Raw genomic sequence first — 17,385 nt, forward strand, 5'->3', positions numbered from 1 at the left:
CGTCTCTGTCTCTCTCGCTCTCGCTCTCGCTCTCTCTCTTTCTCCCTGATGCCTACAGGTCCAGATGTAGAACTCTTAGCTCCTTCTCCAACATCATGTCTGCTTCCCTGTCTCCTATCTTGACAATAATGGACGAAACCTGTGAAACTGTAAGCCAGTCACAATTAAATGCTTTCCTTATAAGAATTGCTATGGTCATGGTGTCTCTTCACAGCAGTAGAACTTAGACTAATACAATTCCCAAATTGAATTTGGTCATGATGTTTTATCATAACAGTAGAAGCCCTAAGACAGTCAGAGATAGGGCAAGATTCAAAAGAATATTTGAAATTTCTCTCTGTGTTTGCTAAATTCATCAATCAAAAAAGTATATTATCTACTCATTCAATAAGTTGTGAAACACATATTAATAGGGTTTAGTATTTAGGTACCAGATTCAGTTTTCTATAATTAGAATAAAGTCCTTGCCAAACATTTTATTGAAATATATGCTCTCTGTATGCACTGATTACAACTCTATGACTTTCTACTTAGAGCCATTAAACAGGATACAGCACAAGCCTCATATGGTAGTGCAGGTGGATTATTTTAATATCTTTCTTAAATGCCAGTAAAACTGATTTTCACTGGTATATTTTAAAGTTATAAAAAGTGATATTAAACCTAAGCTTTCTTAATTCTTAGCATTAACTCAGCCATCTGTTTCATGTACGGTATATTAGTAATTGAGGGACTCCACAGATGGTCGCGTACATACCTATCTGTCTTCTTCTCAAAGAATATGAGCCTTGTGGTCACAACTGGGAGGGAAAAGCTGAACTTTAATCCAAGTTGTACTCATAACTATCTTAGCAGAGGCATGATGTTACTGCTAATTCAGGTCTCACCTGATGTGCATGTAAAATGTAAAGAAATTAACAGACCAGCATTTCCCAAAGTGCTTGTATGGTTTTAGCTCATTGTTCAATAGAAATTGCAGAAAAATAGAATGTCCATGACAAAATCTCTAGATAGTGCCAATAGATGTCTTTACTATGTCATTAAAGGAACATTAAGATTAATATTTAGGTTGCCTATCCAGAAAGAAGTTTTCAGTAAAGATTCCCAAACTTCTTAGGTATGGGCCACTTCCACTGCGTGTTGTGTTGGCTGATGTTCTCTGCAGGTCAGGGTGGAAAATGCAGGGGTATACTTGGAGATCTGCCTATTGTTTTTGTTCCATGGGATTCCACCATAATCACATAATTCAATCCTCAATCAATATATAAGATACAGAGTTTTCACAAGAAAGGCAAAAATCCAAGGAAATGGAATGTAGGAATGACATCAATATACTTGGACCATCTACACTGGAATTTTGAAATCTTGAACTGCGAGGATACTCTGAGGGCATTCATGGAAAAAGTATAGCCTACAGACTCAAACTCAGTGAAAGATGTCAAAAAAGGAGACGTAACAAGTTCTGATTATTGACTTTGTGGCTCTATGGACAAAACAAATTTCAGATAGAAAAGAAAGATAAAAATTTGAAGTAGATTTGATATGAGATGGATATAAATACATAGTGATAAATGCTCTGTTTAAAAAGAAGAGGGTTTTTCATCTGTGTGTCAAAGGATGGTAAATTTCAGCCAAAAGAGTATGTTACAAAGTTCCTGTCAGTATCATGGTGTCTGTAGTGAAGAGCAGCATATGAAGGAAGCCATAAAGGGGAGTCTTAAGTGTTGTCCCAAAATGTATAAACAATGTACATATGAGGAGTCTACATGAAAAATGGTTTATATTTTCCATTCCAGAGAGTGTATATATGCCAAAACATGATGTGTAACCTACATTGTAACACGACTTCTAATTGGTCTTAATAATAAAAACCCAGAGTCAGATATCTGATAGATCTGAAAGATCAGAGAAGGAGCCAGCCACTAGAGATACCTTTTACCTCTACAGAATCCTCAGACCAAAGTGGGCAAGATCCTGAGTCCACAAATCCTCAGACTTGATGCCTGAAATTCCTGTCTTCTCTTGCCTTATATTCCTCTCTCCACCCAGCCATAGTCCTTCCTGACTCCACCTCCCTAGTGTTGGGATTAAAGATGTGTGACTCCCAAGTACTAGGATTAAAGGTGTGAGCGATCACCACCTGGCTCTGTTTCTCCTTTAAACTGGATCAATTTCGTATAGCTCAGGGTGGCCTTGAACTCACAGACGTCTGTCTGCTCTGCCTTCTGAGTGTGGGATTGCAGGAGTGTGGCACCACTACCTGTCCTCTGTGGCTAACTAGTGGCTTGCTCCGCACTCTGATCCTTAGGCAAGCTTCATTTGTTATAGCATAAATGAAATATTATCACACTAAATACATACATTTTATTTGAAAATTAAATACTAAAAGTAAATCACTTCAAGGAAAAAAAAAGAACAGAAGAAGGCTAATAACTTGTTTTATTTAATTATTCTAATATCTAGTTGGAGAAGGTTAACAGAATTCTTTTTTCTTAAAAGAATTTCTCCAAAGATTTGTCACCTTTCTCTTTACAGGTTTGTTAACTGAAGAATGAGTTAGAAGTAGAGAATATAAGGATGATCTTTGGGAAACAGTGGTTTAATCTTTACTATTTGTTTATCTTTAGTATATGTTGTTCCAAAGCTTTATATTTTAATCTGCTGCCTTTGAGCACCCTGGTCCTTGGGAGAAACTCGGAAGCCAATTGCTCTCCATCAAAATCATTTTCCATAATAAAACTCAACCTTCTTAAAATTATTGCTAGCACAGTTTTGTACCTGTGGGCACATTTTTAGGACCTTCCTAGTGTGAGAACTCAGGAAGCACATGCTGTTAAAGTTATGTCGGAATCCTAGCAAGAGACGTGAATATGAGTGAGACCTCATTCCTTCCTTCAAGGTATTAGTGTTCTGGTCAAAATGCTCAGCTTTCCAGCAAGAAGCTTGCCATGAAGAGTTTACAGGGCTCAAGCAGCACCAAGCCAGGTACTAGCCAGAGAGGATGAACTGAGTTAGAGGATGAGGAAGAATATTCCCAACAGACAGAAGCACAGTGTACAGTGAGCAAGGAATAAGATGACGACAATGGGGAAACTAAACGTGGGAGAGGATGTTTGGAGGCTAAAAGCTAAATCCTAGCTGTCCATCAGGGTGGCAGTTCCCACTTGCACTGCCCTTCTCTATCGCTGTGCCTAGCACACACTGGGTTTAGTTCGTCACATGGTCTATCCTTTATATTGCTTACATGAGAGCTCATGTTGCTTTCTGGTTGAAATTACTCTTCCTGACTCTATATAACTAAAACCTGCAGTCACTTCTGAAGTCCAGACAATTATCCCTTTCCTGGGATAATTCCAGCCCTCCAGAATCTTTTTTTCTCAGATCATCCTGCATCTTTCCTTCCTGACAATCATCACTGTTTATATTATATAATAATTTGTATTCTTTATATTTTACAATTTCATACATAGTGTATTTTAGTTATATTCCCTCATTATTTTCTTATCACCTTGTCCCAACGATCAAATGCTTTGTTCTGCTCAAAAAGTCACCCTCCTTCTTTCTTGTCTCTCTTGTGTGCATGTGTGCACATGCATGTGTGTGTTTGTGTGTGCATGTGTGCGTGTGCACGGATGTGTGTGCATGGGGATGTATATGTGATGTGTGTACTGCTGCATTGACTACAATTACTTGCACAACTATGGGTGCAAGTTATTTTCCTGAGCAAAAGAAACTTACAAAAATGTCCACCCTGCTGAGGAATATGACAGTAGTGACTTGGGACAAGAGCAACCATTAACTGCCTATACTTCCTTATAAATTACCCTCCCTTCTATGATGAAACATTAGGTCCATTCTTCAGAGAGATTCTGTGAGCTTGTGAGGGCAGCAGCCACATCATGTCCATCAGATTGGATTTCAAAGCACGGCTCCCATTCTCTGGCTCTCACATTCTCTCCTCCCTTTTTGTCCACAGTGTTCCTGGAACTTTGAAGGGAGTGATATAAATGTCCCACTTGGAGCTGAATTCTCAGCAGCCACTTATTCTCAGCACTTTGTCCCCTTGTGAAGAGATTTCCCCCTCCTCTGCCTACTCCAAAAAATGAATTTTCTCTGACCAAGGCTGAAAGCAACACTAATCTCTGACTATAAACATAAATACTTGGAGGGCAGTTTAAAATGTCACCATCTCACATGAGATGCCTTTCCCTGTGATGCCATATACTCTGCCTCTCCTCCTACTTGCTCAACCACACTACCAAGCAAAGTGTTTTCCTATAAAAATGTCGCTGATTGAATGCAAAAGTAACAAGGGTGGAGAAACAGGACATGAGAAGGTAGACACTGCATGAAAAGTTAGGATTTTATCTTTTATCCGTTTGTTATATCAGCTTTATTGAAGTCTCATGGGAGGAATTAAAACTCAAATGAGGAAGGATGTATTATAAAGCTTGCCCTGACTACACTTTAAAAATTTATCAAAGTGAAATGAGACTAAATTAAAGGTTACCAAAAAAATTCAAGGAAGAATTGCTGGTGACCCAAGCTGGGGATGTCTACAGACAGAAATTGGCATGAGGCTTGAGAGGCATTAAGAGTAAGCGAGCAGGAATCAGGCACTGTTTAGAGATAAGAATAAAGGAAAACTAGAATGGTGTGTAGGCACTGCTCGGAGTTTTCCAGCTTGGGAAGTAAGGGGTTCGTGTTGTTGCCACTGGGAACTAATATTTAAAATGGGAATATTGAATATTAAATAAAGTAGTTATTAAAAGGTATTTTATATTATTCAAAGTGGCTTATAATTTAAATCTCAATTTATGGGAGTAAAAACAACTGGACAATGAGCTTCTTAGATAATTGTGTAATTAAGACACAAATAACAGAATTTCCCATCTTCCTCTTGTGAATCACATTTCAGGGACACTGAAGCTGCTCTTCAGAGAGGAAGGCACAGATGTGGAATCCCAGCACACAAGAGCCTGAGGAGGAGACATATGATTTGGAGGCCATCGTTAGAAATATAGAACAATGCCTCAAAAGCCATAAAAGGCATCTATTTTATTATATAATCATCACTATTGTTTAAAATCTTTTCTATTATTCCCAAACAAAAATTAATTTAATTTCAAATAATTCTCCACCTTCCAAATCCTCGACTCAAAGCAACCACTGCTCTTATTTATTTCTCCACTTTTTTTAATAAGAATTTTTAATACAATGTTTTCTCATTTTACATAGCTATCCCTATTCCCACTCCTTCCCCTCCTCCTGCCCCACCCTTCCCTCCACTAAACTCCCCCATCCACTCCTTAGAAAGGGTAAGGCTTCCCATAGAGAGTCAACAAAGTCTGGCACTTCACTATGAGGCCAGACTGAGGTCCTTCCCTCTCTATATCTAGACTGAACAAGGCATCCTTCCAAACAGAATGTGCTCCTAGATGCTAGCTCGAGCACTAGAGAAAAAACCTGGCCCCACTGCCAGTGCCCCACAGACACTCAAGTCTCACAACTGTCTCCCACATTCAGTGGGCCTAGCTTGGTCCTATCCTGATATCAGTCCAGAGTCAGTGAGCTCGCACTAGCTCATGTCAACTGTTTCAGTGGGTATCCCTATCATGGTCTTGACCCCTTTGCTCATATTATCACTCCTCCCTCTCTTGGTCTACTCTCCAGTAGCTCAGCCCAGTGCTTCAGTGTAGATCTCTGCATCTGCTTCTTTCAGTTGCTGGATATGAAGGTTCTATGATGACAATTAAGGTAGTCATCAACCTGATTACAGAGGAAGGCCAGTTAAGGCATCCTCTAAACTGTTGCTTAGAGTCTTATCTGGGGTCATCCTTGTAGATTCCTGATAATTTCCCTAGAGCCACAATTATTGCTAACCCTTTGATGGTTCCATCAATCAAAACATCTCTTTCCTTTCTCTCCCTCTCTGTTCCTCCCCCTTCTTGAGCATCCATTTCCTCATGTTCCCTTCCTTCCTTCCCTTCTCCCCTCCCCCTCACCTTCCACTCTACCTTCTCCCCTGCCATACTCCCTATTTTTTCAGGAGATCTTATCTGTTTCCCCTCCCCAGGGGGATCCATGTATGTCTCTCTTAGGATTCTTCTTGTTACCTATCTTCTCTTGGATCATGCACTATAGGCTGGTTATCCTTTACTTTATGGCTAATATCCACTTATGAGTGAAAAGTATACACCATGCTTGTATATCTGTGTCTGGGTTACCTCACTCATGATAATTTTGTCTAGATCCATCCATTTGCTTGCAAATTTCAAGATGCCGTTTTGTTTTTTACTACTGAGTAGTACTCCATTGTATAAATTGTATCACATTTTCTTTACCCATTTGTCAGCTGAGGAACATCTAGGTTGTTTCCAAGTTCTGACTTTAACAAAAGTGCTCGTCTGAACACAGTTGAACAAATATCTTCGTGGTATGAATGTGCATTTTTTTTTTTTTGGTATATGCCCAAGAATGGCATTGCGGGTCTTGAGGCAGATTGATTCCCAATTTTCTAAGAAACCACCATACTTCTTTCCAAAGTGGTTATAAAAGTTAGCATTCTCACCAGCCATGGAGGACTGATCCCCTTACTCAGCATCCTCTCAGCATGACCTATTTATTATTGGCGATTTTGATCTTAGCTATTCTGACTGGTTTAAGATAGTATCTCAGAGTTGTTTTGATTTGCACTCTCTTGATGGCTAAGGATATTGAGCAATTCCTTAAGTGTCTTTTGCCCATTTGAGTTTCTTCTTTTGAGAACTCTCTGTTTAAATCTATACCTCATTTTTTAGTGGATTATTTGGTAATTTGGTGTCTAGTTTCTTGAGTTCTTCATATATTTTGGAGTTAAGGCCTCTGTCTGATGTGGGGTTAGTGAAGATCTTTTCCCATATGTCAGCTGTCATTTTGTCTTAGTGACTGTGTCCTTTGCCTTACAGAAGCTTCTAAGTTTCAGTAGGTCCCATTTATTTATTATTGCTCTCAGTGTCTGTGCTGCTGGGGTTCTATTTAGGAAGTGGTTTCCTGTGCCAATGCATTCAAGTGTACTTCCCACTTTCTCTTCTATAAGGTTCAGTGTGGCTGTATTTATGTTGAGGTCTTTGATCTTAAGTTTTGTGCATGGGGATAGATATGGATCTATTTTCATTATTCTACATATTGACATCCATTTATGCCAACACAATTTGTTGCAGGTTTTTTTTCATTGTAGAATTTTGGCTTCTTTGTTAAAAATCAGGTTGTCATAAGTCTGTGGATTAATATCAGGGTCTTCTATTTGATTCTCTTGTTTCACATGTCTGTTTTTATGTCAATACCAAGCTGTTTTCATTATTGTAGGTTTATAATAGAGCTTGATGTCAGGGATGGTGATGCCTCTGGAAGTTCCTTTATTGTAGAGGATTGTTTTGGCTATTCTGGGTTTTTGTTTTCCTATAAGAAGTTGAGTACTCCATGTTCAGAGAGTCCAGTTTTATCCCGTGCTTTTTCAGTCACAGTCCAGCTGGTCTTGATGAGCTCTCAATAGATCAGCTCCACTGTCTCAGTGGGTGGGTGCATCCCTCGTGGTCCCGACTTCTTTGCTCATGTTCTCCCTCCTTCTGCTCCTCATTGGGACCTTGGGAGCTCAATCCAGTGCTCCTGTGTGGGTCTCTGTCTCTATCTCCATCCATCACCAGATGAAGGTTCTATGATGATATGCAAGGTATTCGTCAGTATTGCTCTAGGATAGGGTCATTTCAGGTTCCCTATCCTCAACTGCCCAAGGAACTAACTGGGGACCTCAGCTTGGGCACCTGGGAGCCCCTCTAGGGTCAGGTCTCTTGCCAAACCTAAAGTGGCTCCCTTAACTAAGAATTGTGGTTCCGTGCTCCCCTGTCCAACCTTCCTTTATCCCAATCCTCCTGTTTTCCCAAGGCCCGACCTCCTTCCCTTCTAACTTTTCTCTCCCCATCTCCCCTTACCCCCATCCCACCCCACCCCCAAGATCCCAATTTTCTCCCTGGCAATTTTGTCTACTTCCCTTAGCCAAGAGGATGACTATATGTTTTTCCTTGGGTTCCCCTTCTTACTTAGCTTCTTTAGATTCACCTATTGTAGACTCCGTGACCCTTATTTATGGCTAGAAACCAATTATGAGTGAGTACATCCCATGTTCATCTTTTTGGGTCTGGGATACCTCACTCAGGATAGTGTTTTCTATTTCCATCCATTTGCATGCAAAATTCGAGAAGTCATTGTTTTTTACCGCAGCGTAGTACTCTAATGTGTAGATATTCCATACTTTCTTCATCCATTCTTCCATTGAAGGGCATCTAGGTTGTTTCCAGGTTCTGGCTATTACAAATAATACTGCTGTGAACATAGTTGAACAAATGCTTTTGTCATATGATAGGGCATCTCTTAAACAATGAGGGCTGATGAGACGCAAAGGACAATGGCACGGGGGTTTGATCCTACGTAATGTGATGGCTTTGTGGGAGCCTAGCCAGTTTGGATGTTCACCTTCCTAGATATGGACGAAGGTGGGAGGTCCTAGGTCTTACCACAGGGCAGAAAACCCTGACTGCTCTTTGGACTGGAGAGGGAGGGGGAAAGGAGTGGGGGGAGGGGGAGAAGGGTGGGAGGAGGGGGCGTAGGGTGGGAGGAAGGGGAGGGAAATGGGAGGCTGGGAGGAGGTGGAAACTTGTTTTTTTTTTTCTCCTTTTCTCAATAAAAAAAAGAAAAATAAAGAAATAAAAAAATAAAAATAAAAAAAATAAAAATAAAACCAAAAAAAAAAAAAGTTGAGTACTGTGAAGAATTGGGCTGGGATTTTGATGAGAATTGCATTGAATCTATAGATTGCTTTTGGTAGGATTGCCATTTGACGTTGTGTCTCTATAATGTGTGTGTACTAGGCACTATAATTAATTTTACATTTTTTTTTTTAGTTTTTTCGAGACAGGGTTTCTCTGTAGCTTTGGAGCCTGTCCTGGCACTAGCTCTTGTAGACCAGGCTGGCCTCGAACTCACAGAGATCCACCTGCCTCTGCCTCCCGAGTACTGGGATTAAAGGCATGTGCCACCACCGCCCGGCTTACAATTAATTTTAAACACACAATATGTATTTATTACTAATTCCACTGGTATATTTTGGGTTGAATTTACATTCCGGCTAGTATGAATAATTCTACTGTGAATATAGGTGTATCTGATCTGCTCCCAGTTATACTTTAGCAGACATATACAGAAATGTGTTGAGCAGATCAACAGATCATTTTGTTGAGAAACTTCCGCACAGTTTTATGGTGATTGTTTCATTTTACATTCTCATCGGAGGAGTACAGGGATTCCAACTCTTCCACATTCTCCCCAACACTTTCCTTTTTTTTTTTTTGTAAGATAGAAGCCTACTTTCAAGACTACTTTCAAGATAATGAACTTTTTGATGAGAAAAGCGCTTTATTGACAATGACTTGCAACATGGATGTAATAGTCTGGAGTAGATGTTTAATATATATTTATTAGGTCAGAAGTCCTGTGACAGGTGAGTTAGAGCATGGGTCTCACAGTTTCACAAAGACCAGACCACTATCCTAATAAACAATGCTTAGTAGGACTTGATCCAAGTGCAAACAGGTCACCAAATGTCCATAGAAGCAATCCTAATTTTGAGTATGTTTTTAGTTATTGTAATTATAGTCAGTACTAAAACCTATATCTGAATTTTACTCCTTCAGAATTATATTCTTTAGATGGCAGTGTTTCAAATACTTTCAGGCAGCTGGCTTGCCTTCTTCCCCCTGCTGCAAATCTTTTCAAGGTGGCATATTTTAGTTATTTCTACCGTTCCGCACACATCACAGTTTCTGGGCTCCACAGCTATGTGTGACTTCTGACAGACACCTCGGCTCTGTTTGATCAACTCGTTCATACGAAAGCATGGACGTTCAGGTCGAGTCGTTTTCTTGGAGAACTGGTAAATGTGGATATAGAGTACTCAGAATGTGCCTTCACAATGACTGAGGAAAAACTCACAGCTGAGGTACAGTGTTGGAGACTCTCCACCGTACTAGTTCCCACATGGTTGTGGGCTTGATTCAGCCATGTCTGGCCAGATCAGCCATTCACATGGCTCCTTGGAGGCAGCCTTTGTTTCAGATTGTTTCTGGCTTACCTCAAATAGGGAATTGTGATATAAATCATTATTTTCAGGTTAATTTACTTGAGATTCATGTGGAGAAGTAGTGGAATAACACAAAAAATTATAAGTAGAAGGGAGACATTTACTCGTAGGACAGACCTTTTTTACATTCTTTTTCTTTCAGAATTTATTCATCAATAAATTATTTTGTAGAATTAAGAAAGTCTGGATAGTAGATTAAAGTAGGCTAGCAAATAATAGCAATAAAATTTCAAGTGTTTATAGGCATGAAGTATTCCACGTACTCGAAGTTTCATTATAGCTTTGGGCCTTGTGGAATTGTAATCAAGTGTTACATTTTTCCTTTTGGAAATGTGATGAAAAGAACATTTAATAAATAACATAAATAAACATATTATCTTGATTTCTATACCTTTAGTCAATTAGCACATTATATTATCAATATAAAAATTCTATATAAGAGAAAGCAAATTGGTTGAGTGCTTAGAAGTCTTATAGTATATTCTATGTGTCAGAACATAGCTACCTACATATAAATAAATGAAGATAACCAGATATGCAAGCAGTTACTTTTGTCTGAAGCTGATATATACTATAGTCATAAATGTGAATGAAATTATGCAGTTTTTCAGGAATTTTGGTTGCTTTCCCTTTTTTCAAATGTCTTGTTCGGGTTTCAGCAGGATTCTGTGAAAGAGATAAAACCTAGCAAATGTTAATGAGAAAGTAATGTTGAGCATTATGGTGACAAATGAATAAAAATGGGAAGAGGAACCTGGACAGAGGCTAAACAACAGGCACGGTGAAGCAGCTTTGCATTACAGGAGTGTACAGTGTGTCTTCTCAGAACTGAAGACAGTAAACAACGACCAATCACATAGAGTCAGCCTTCTGCAGACTTGAAGCTGGCCATGGTAACCCCATTCTAGTCAGCAGGGGCTGTTAATGTCATAGTCCTGGTGATAAGAAATGAGGATCTCCCACCAGCTATGGAGGAGTGCACCCTTCACCCCACATTCTCTCCAGCATAAGCTGTCATCAGTGATTTTATCTTGGCCATTCTTACAAGATGGTGTAAGATGGAGCCTCAGTGTTGGCCAAGGTTGCTCGTTCATTTCCCAGCCGCCTAGAGCAGAAAAATCACACAGAAACTATATTAATTACAACACTGCTTAGCCTATTAGCTCAGGCTTCTTATTAACTATCTCTTACATCTTAAATTAACCCATTTCTATCAATCTATGTATCACCACAAGGCTGTGGCCTACTGGTAGGCATCTTTCTCCTATGGCAGCTACATGGTGTCTGCCTCCTTCGACAGCTACATGGCATTTCCCTGACTCTGCCTACTCTCTCTATATCTCTGTTCAAATTTCCCACCTGGTTATATTCTGCCCTGCCATAGGCCCAAAGCAGATTTTTTTATTAACCAATGGTAATAAGACATATTCTCAGCATACAGAGGGGAATCCCACATCAACTTAGAGAGTTGTTTTGATATGCATTTCTTTGATGGCTAAGGATGTTGAGTATTTCTGTGTCTTTCAGCCATTTTAGATTCTTCTGTTAAGAGTTCTCTGTTTAGGTCTATACCCCATTTTTTATTGGATTGTTTGTTCTCTTGATGACCAATTTCTTGAGTTCTTCATATATTTTTGAGATCAGACCTGTATCTGATGAAAGGTTGGTGAAGATCTTTTCTCATTCTGTAGGCTGCCAATTTGTCTTGTACAAAACTGGTACAGCCACTTTGGAAATCAGTATGGAAATTTCTCAGAAAACTAGGAAGCAACCTACCTCAAGATCCAGCGATGTCATTTTTGGGCATATACCCAAAGGATGCTCAATCATACCACAAAGATGTGTTCAACTATACTCATAGCAGTATTTATTTGTCATAATCAGAACCTAGAAACAACCTAAATGCCCCTTGACCAAAGAATGAATAAAGAGATGATGTGATACAAGCCGGGCGGTGGTGGCACATGCCTTTAATCCCAGCACACGAGAGACAGAGGCAGGTAGATCTCTGTGAGTTTGAGGCCAGTCTGGTCTACAAGAGCTAGTTCCAGGATAGGCTCTAAAACTACAGTGAAACCCTGTCTCAAAAAATGGAGAAGAGAGAGAGAGACAGAGAGAGAGAAGATGTGGTACATTTATACAATGATGTAATACACAGCAGAAAAAATAATAACTTCTTGAAATTTGCAGACAAATGGATGAATCTTGAAAACATCATTTGAGTGAGATAACCCAGACCCAGAAAGAAAAATATAATATGTACTCACTCATAAGTGACTTTTAGACATAAAGCAAAGAAAAAGCAGCCTACAATTCAAAATCTCAGAGAATCTAGACAACAGAGAGGACCTTAAGAGAGACTTACATGGATCTAATCTACATGGGAAGTAGAAAAAGACAAGATCTCCTGAGTAAATTGGGAGCATGGAGATCATGGGAGAGGGCAGAAAGGGAGGAGAGAGGAAGGGAGGGATGGAGAAAAATATATAACAGTAAAAAAAATAAAATAAGAAACAAAGATCTACATTTTGTGTAGGAGAGTGAGGAACAGATTTTAGATATACTGCAAAACTAAAATAATAAAATGAATAGTTGATTGGATGTGAAAAGGAATAATAATTACTTCCACTGATTTTCACAGGGAGATGGGCACTTCTCTTGGCATGCATAGTCTCACTGTTCTTTGTGAGTCAGAACCTCCTATGGTTCCATTTTGAAAACAAGTTTACTGAGATGGAAAAAATCAACACTGTTTTACTGCTGGGGATCAAGCAAGGATGGCGTGTCTGCTAAGCTGACAACATATCTCTGTCCTACATCCCTGCCCTGATCAAGCAAGATTCAAACCTATGAAGTTGGAATTCAGAGACTTTATCTATTAATTTACATATTTAAAAGTAGTAAAGTAGTAAAAATTAGTATTTTTAATGTTAAACAAAAATATTGATTTGTTCTGAAACTGTAAAATGGCCTCATAGAGTTTCAAAATTAGTAGATGTTGATGAAATAACCTATCAATCATTAATTTAGTGGCAGAAACCTATACATGCTATATTATCCTTTGCTTTCCAAATTGGAAGTTGGAAGTGGGTTATCAATGGGAATCTAAAACCAGTGTGGCTGCGTTCTCCTAGGAAGCCTCCCCCAAATCCATTTCCTTGGTTTTTCCATGCTGGGGAGGCAGAGCGTCCATTGGCATGTGACCTACTCCCATCTTCAAAGCCAGCAGCAGTCACTGTGCCTTACTGCAGTGCAGAATCTCCCTATCCTCCCATTCATAAAGATCTTTGCAATCCACTGGACTCTTGAGGATTTTCTATTTTAATATCCCTAGGGTCAGCTGAGTAGATAGTCATGACTTTTATCTTCCAATTTAATTTCTCCTTACTATGTAACACAGTAATCTACTCACAGATTCAAGCAGTTGAGGCATGCATACTCTGATTATGCTGCTGATTACAATTGTTACAATTATCTGATGGCAGTTATGAGATTAGATAATCTCATCACATCATTTGCTGTGGAAAGCTTACATGCCTTCGATCATAGGAACACAGAGATCATGGTCAATGCTGCACACACTAAATTTTGCATACTATTTAGGAAACATCTTCAGATGGTCAAACTGTCAAACACCTTTTCTTGAAAGTCATTACCTTTGTTTGCAACTCCTCCAGTAGTTCTCTGTCTTGCTGCTTAGGTGGCAGGAGCCAAGGTGGATAAAAGCAAGTTGCTCTTCAGAAAACCCAGCATCTTGTTGGTCAAGGGAGTTCAAGAGACCCCCCCCCACACACACACACATACACACACACTAATACCCAAACAATACAGAGCATTGCTGTTAAGTTCTGTGCTTTGGGAGAAAGGAGGGGTGGCCCTATTGCTGTAGACACTGCATATATTGGACATGGGATTTGGAGGAAATGATCTAGATCTGCCATGGAAAACCATTGACTGAGAGCTACCTCTCAGAGTTTCAGAAGGAGTCATGTAAACTGTCGAGAAGGCAATCAATTGTCCTGTCTAGCTGTGTGACTTAGTTAGGATTTCTACTGCTGTGAGAAGACACTGTGACTACAGCAACTCTGATAAATGAAAACATTTAACTGGGGCTACATCCAGAGGTTTAATCCATTGTCATCATGGTGGGAAGCAAGGCAGCATGGAGGGAGACATGTGCTGTGAGTTTTACATTCCAATCCGCAGGCCACAGTCAGAGAGTGTGAGCCATGTGAGTCTGGCTTGAGCTTCAGAAACCTCAAAGCCCACCCCCATGAATCACTTCATCCAACAAGGCCACACCTACTCCAACAAGGTCACAAACCCTAATCCTTTCAAATAATGCTACTCCCTATGATCCTATGGGAGACATATTCATTCAACCAACTACACCATGACACCAGCCAATGGCATCGATGACTAGCACTGTAGTATGTCCCAGAACATGTCAGAGTGGCACTTACATTCTGAAAGTAACCATCAACCAAGGCCCTCGCCCTACAAGGGAATTCATGAGGGGCACTGTATGTGCCTAAGGAGGCGATGGAATATATGGGAGAACTTGGTACTAGTCATTTCCTAACTCTTGTTCTCTAGCTATGTATCTATACGTTATCCTCAGAACACAAAAAAAGGTGCAGCTCTCTACCCTCTTCACAGAGACATTATTTTTGCACAAGATGGAGATCATTACAGAAAGCCACCACTGGTCAAAATGCAGAGATCAACTGGCTGGGGTTCCTCAAACAAAATCAATACATTTACAGTATAACTCCTACATATAATGCTCTGGAAACATCAAGAAGAGCAGGGGGAATAAGAACCACCAAGCTACAGCCTGGTATCAGATCCATTCATTTATTGACAAAAATGTTATGTTCAATTACAAGTGAGGGTGACTGATTGACAGTTGAGGTGGTTTGTAGCATGAAACCATGAATTGAAACGGGATTTGCACTCATTTTTTCCTTTTTTGGTTCCATGAATTTTATGCTAATATTAGTCTTCTTTGTAACATTTTAGTAACACAATCTAAGTTAGGGATTGTCGAGTTATTTGGGTGTTCTTTCTAAAGTGGAAGACACTTCAGAGCAATTCGTGTTTGTGGATTTATTGCCTAAACTCATGCAATTGATTGTCACCAAAGGTCAACTGTAAGTGCCTAGTCTTCAGAACTAAAGAAGCATTGGGAACCCAGTACACTATAAAAATTTAAACCGTTTCTCAACAGAGAAATCCATTCTGTTTAGAGATAATACCTTTTACATTGTATCAAGGAGAACACAGAGTTCTCAAGACTTCTCCTAATCTCTATTCTGTTTCTGTGTAACTATTTTATATTATACAGGACACTGCTTAGATGTGTCCATTTATCAAAAACTCTAATAACATATATCTCAGTTTTTCTTTGTTTATCATTTTTCTTGATACTTATATAAAAGTTTTATAAAGGTAAACTTTATTGTGAAAACTGTAACAGAAGTTAACAGTTCATAAACCAAGTCAATAATGCATATTTTTATTTAAAAGTCTAATTTTATTAGTAATATCTTCTTATTTCTTTCAATAATACAGTTATCATTGGGAAAACTTCCATATGTTTAATTCTTCGTAGCTGTCTTTTTGCCTGGACATTATACAAAGGTATTTGTGTGTGTGTGTGTGTGTGTGTGTGTGTGTGTGTGTGTGTTTACACATCTTGTTAAAGAAATGCTTAAACTTTAACTATTTGGAATTAAATTTTAAGTATCACTTAAAATATAAATAACTATTTAAATTTGGGAATGTTCTTTTTTCATAATAAAATCTATAGCTTTAGATTTTGGTTTTTGAATATATTCTAATATTATGTGAAAGGGAATCTTTGATTCATTTATCCAATTAATAAATATGATCTTTATGTCTATTATGTGCCAGAAGTGATGAAATCCACATCTTCATGGATGTCAGATCTAGAAAATTATCATAGACAGATGAATATACGACACACAATCGATGAAGAATTCAAGTTTACAAATTGTAAGACATAAAACAAAACAGGAAAGGTGGAGAGAGACTAAGAGCACTAAGGAGAATGTGGCATCAGGAAGAAAGACTTCCAGGCAGAATCAGAACGCTGACTGTGGACGGAAGATTTAGTGTGGATTTCAAAGTAGGAGCAGCCACCATTCAGCTGGTAGAAGTTTCCAATGGATACAATGAATGAAGTCTCCCCGATTGAGAAATTATCAGCAGAAAGGCAAAAACTGGAGACGCTTAATAAATAAGACAGATTAGATAAGATGGGATTGAACATTGATAAAAATGTTATGGTAATATTGTATTCTAAGTCTTAGAAACTAAGAGAAACAGAGATCATAAAGGGGAGGAAATGGCCATAGACAAAAGACGACAATCTGCTTCCCCTGACGGGGTGAAGTAACAAGCACTGATGTGGGCTCCATTGAAGACAGAAACAGACAGGAAACATTACAGAAGATATTTCTGCCTTACTGACTCAAAAATATATATTTAAAATAGAAAAATAAATATATGCAGATATTAGATGAGCTGGAAAGGCAAAGGACAGGAAGTCAAAGTCAGGATGACAAAGGACTCTGAAGATAGGCCAGGCTGTTCAGAGATGACAATAGGTGACTGAAGACACAGAAGGTGGCCAGCTATCTAGGTACAGTCTTTTTCACACAGTAGGCAGTGAAACCTGGACTGCTAATTTCTTGAAATGGAAGCATCAGATAGCTACATTGATCTAGAATTATTGATCCGTGGTTGTAGTCTTACTGAGTCGGTATGAGCGCCAAAGCAGACAGAAAGCATCTGGAAACAATGGCAATTAAAAGAGGCATGGCAATTAAAAGAGGGAATGCTTGAATCTAGATAAGGAACAAAATGATTCCATAAAAGAACATAGAGCTGAGGAGAAGTAAGGATCTTCAGGAAGTAGATCACTGAAGTGATAGACTTGCCAGATAGTAGTTTAGGATGTTTAATTACAATCTTGTTACATATGATCACAAGACAAGGTTGGGCATGGACTGATGGCTAATTTCAATGAAGTGAAAGACAGGGGTGCTGAAAAAGCCCAGGATTTCAAGAGAGAGAGATTGACTACAGAGCTACTGAGAGAATCCAAGAGGTCCATATAATTGGGATTAAAGAGCTACTGAGATAATTCAAGAGGTCCATACAATTGGGAGAAAGGCCTGGGCTGG

Source organism: Microtus oregoni, unplaced genomic scaffold (genome assembly GCF_018167655.1).
Source record: "Microtus oregoni isolate MIOR12 unplaced genomic scaffold, Mior012 000001F_ref0000356, whole genome shotgun sequence".
NCBI lineage: Eukaryota > Metazoa > Chordata > Mammalia > Rodentia > Cricetidae > Microtus > Microtus oregoni.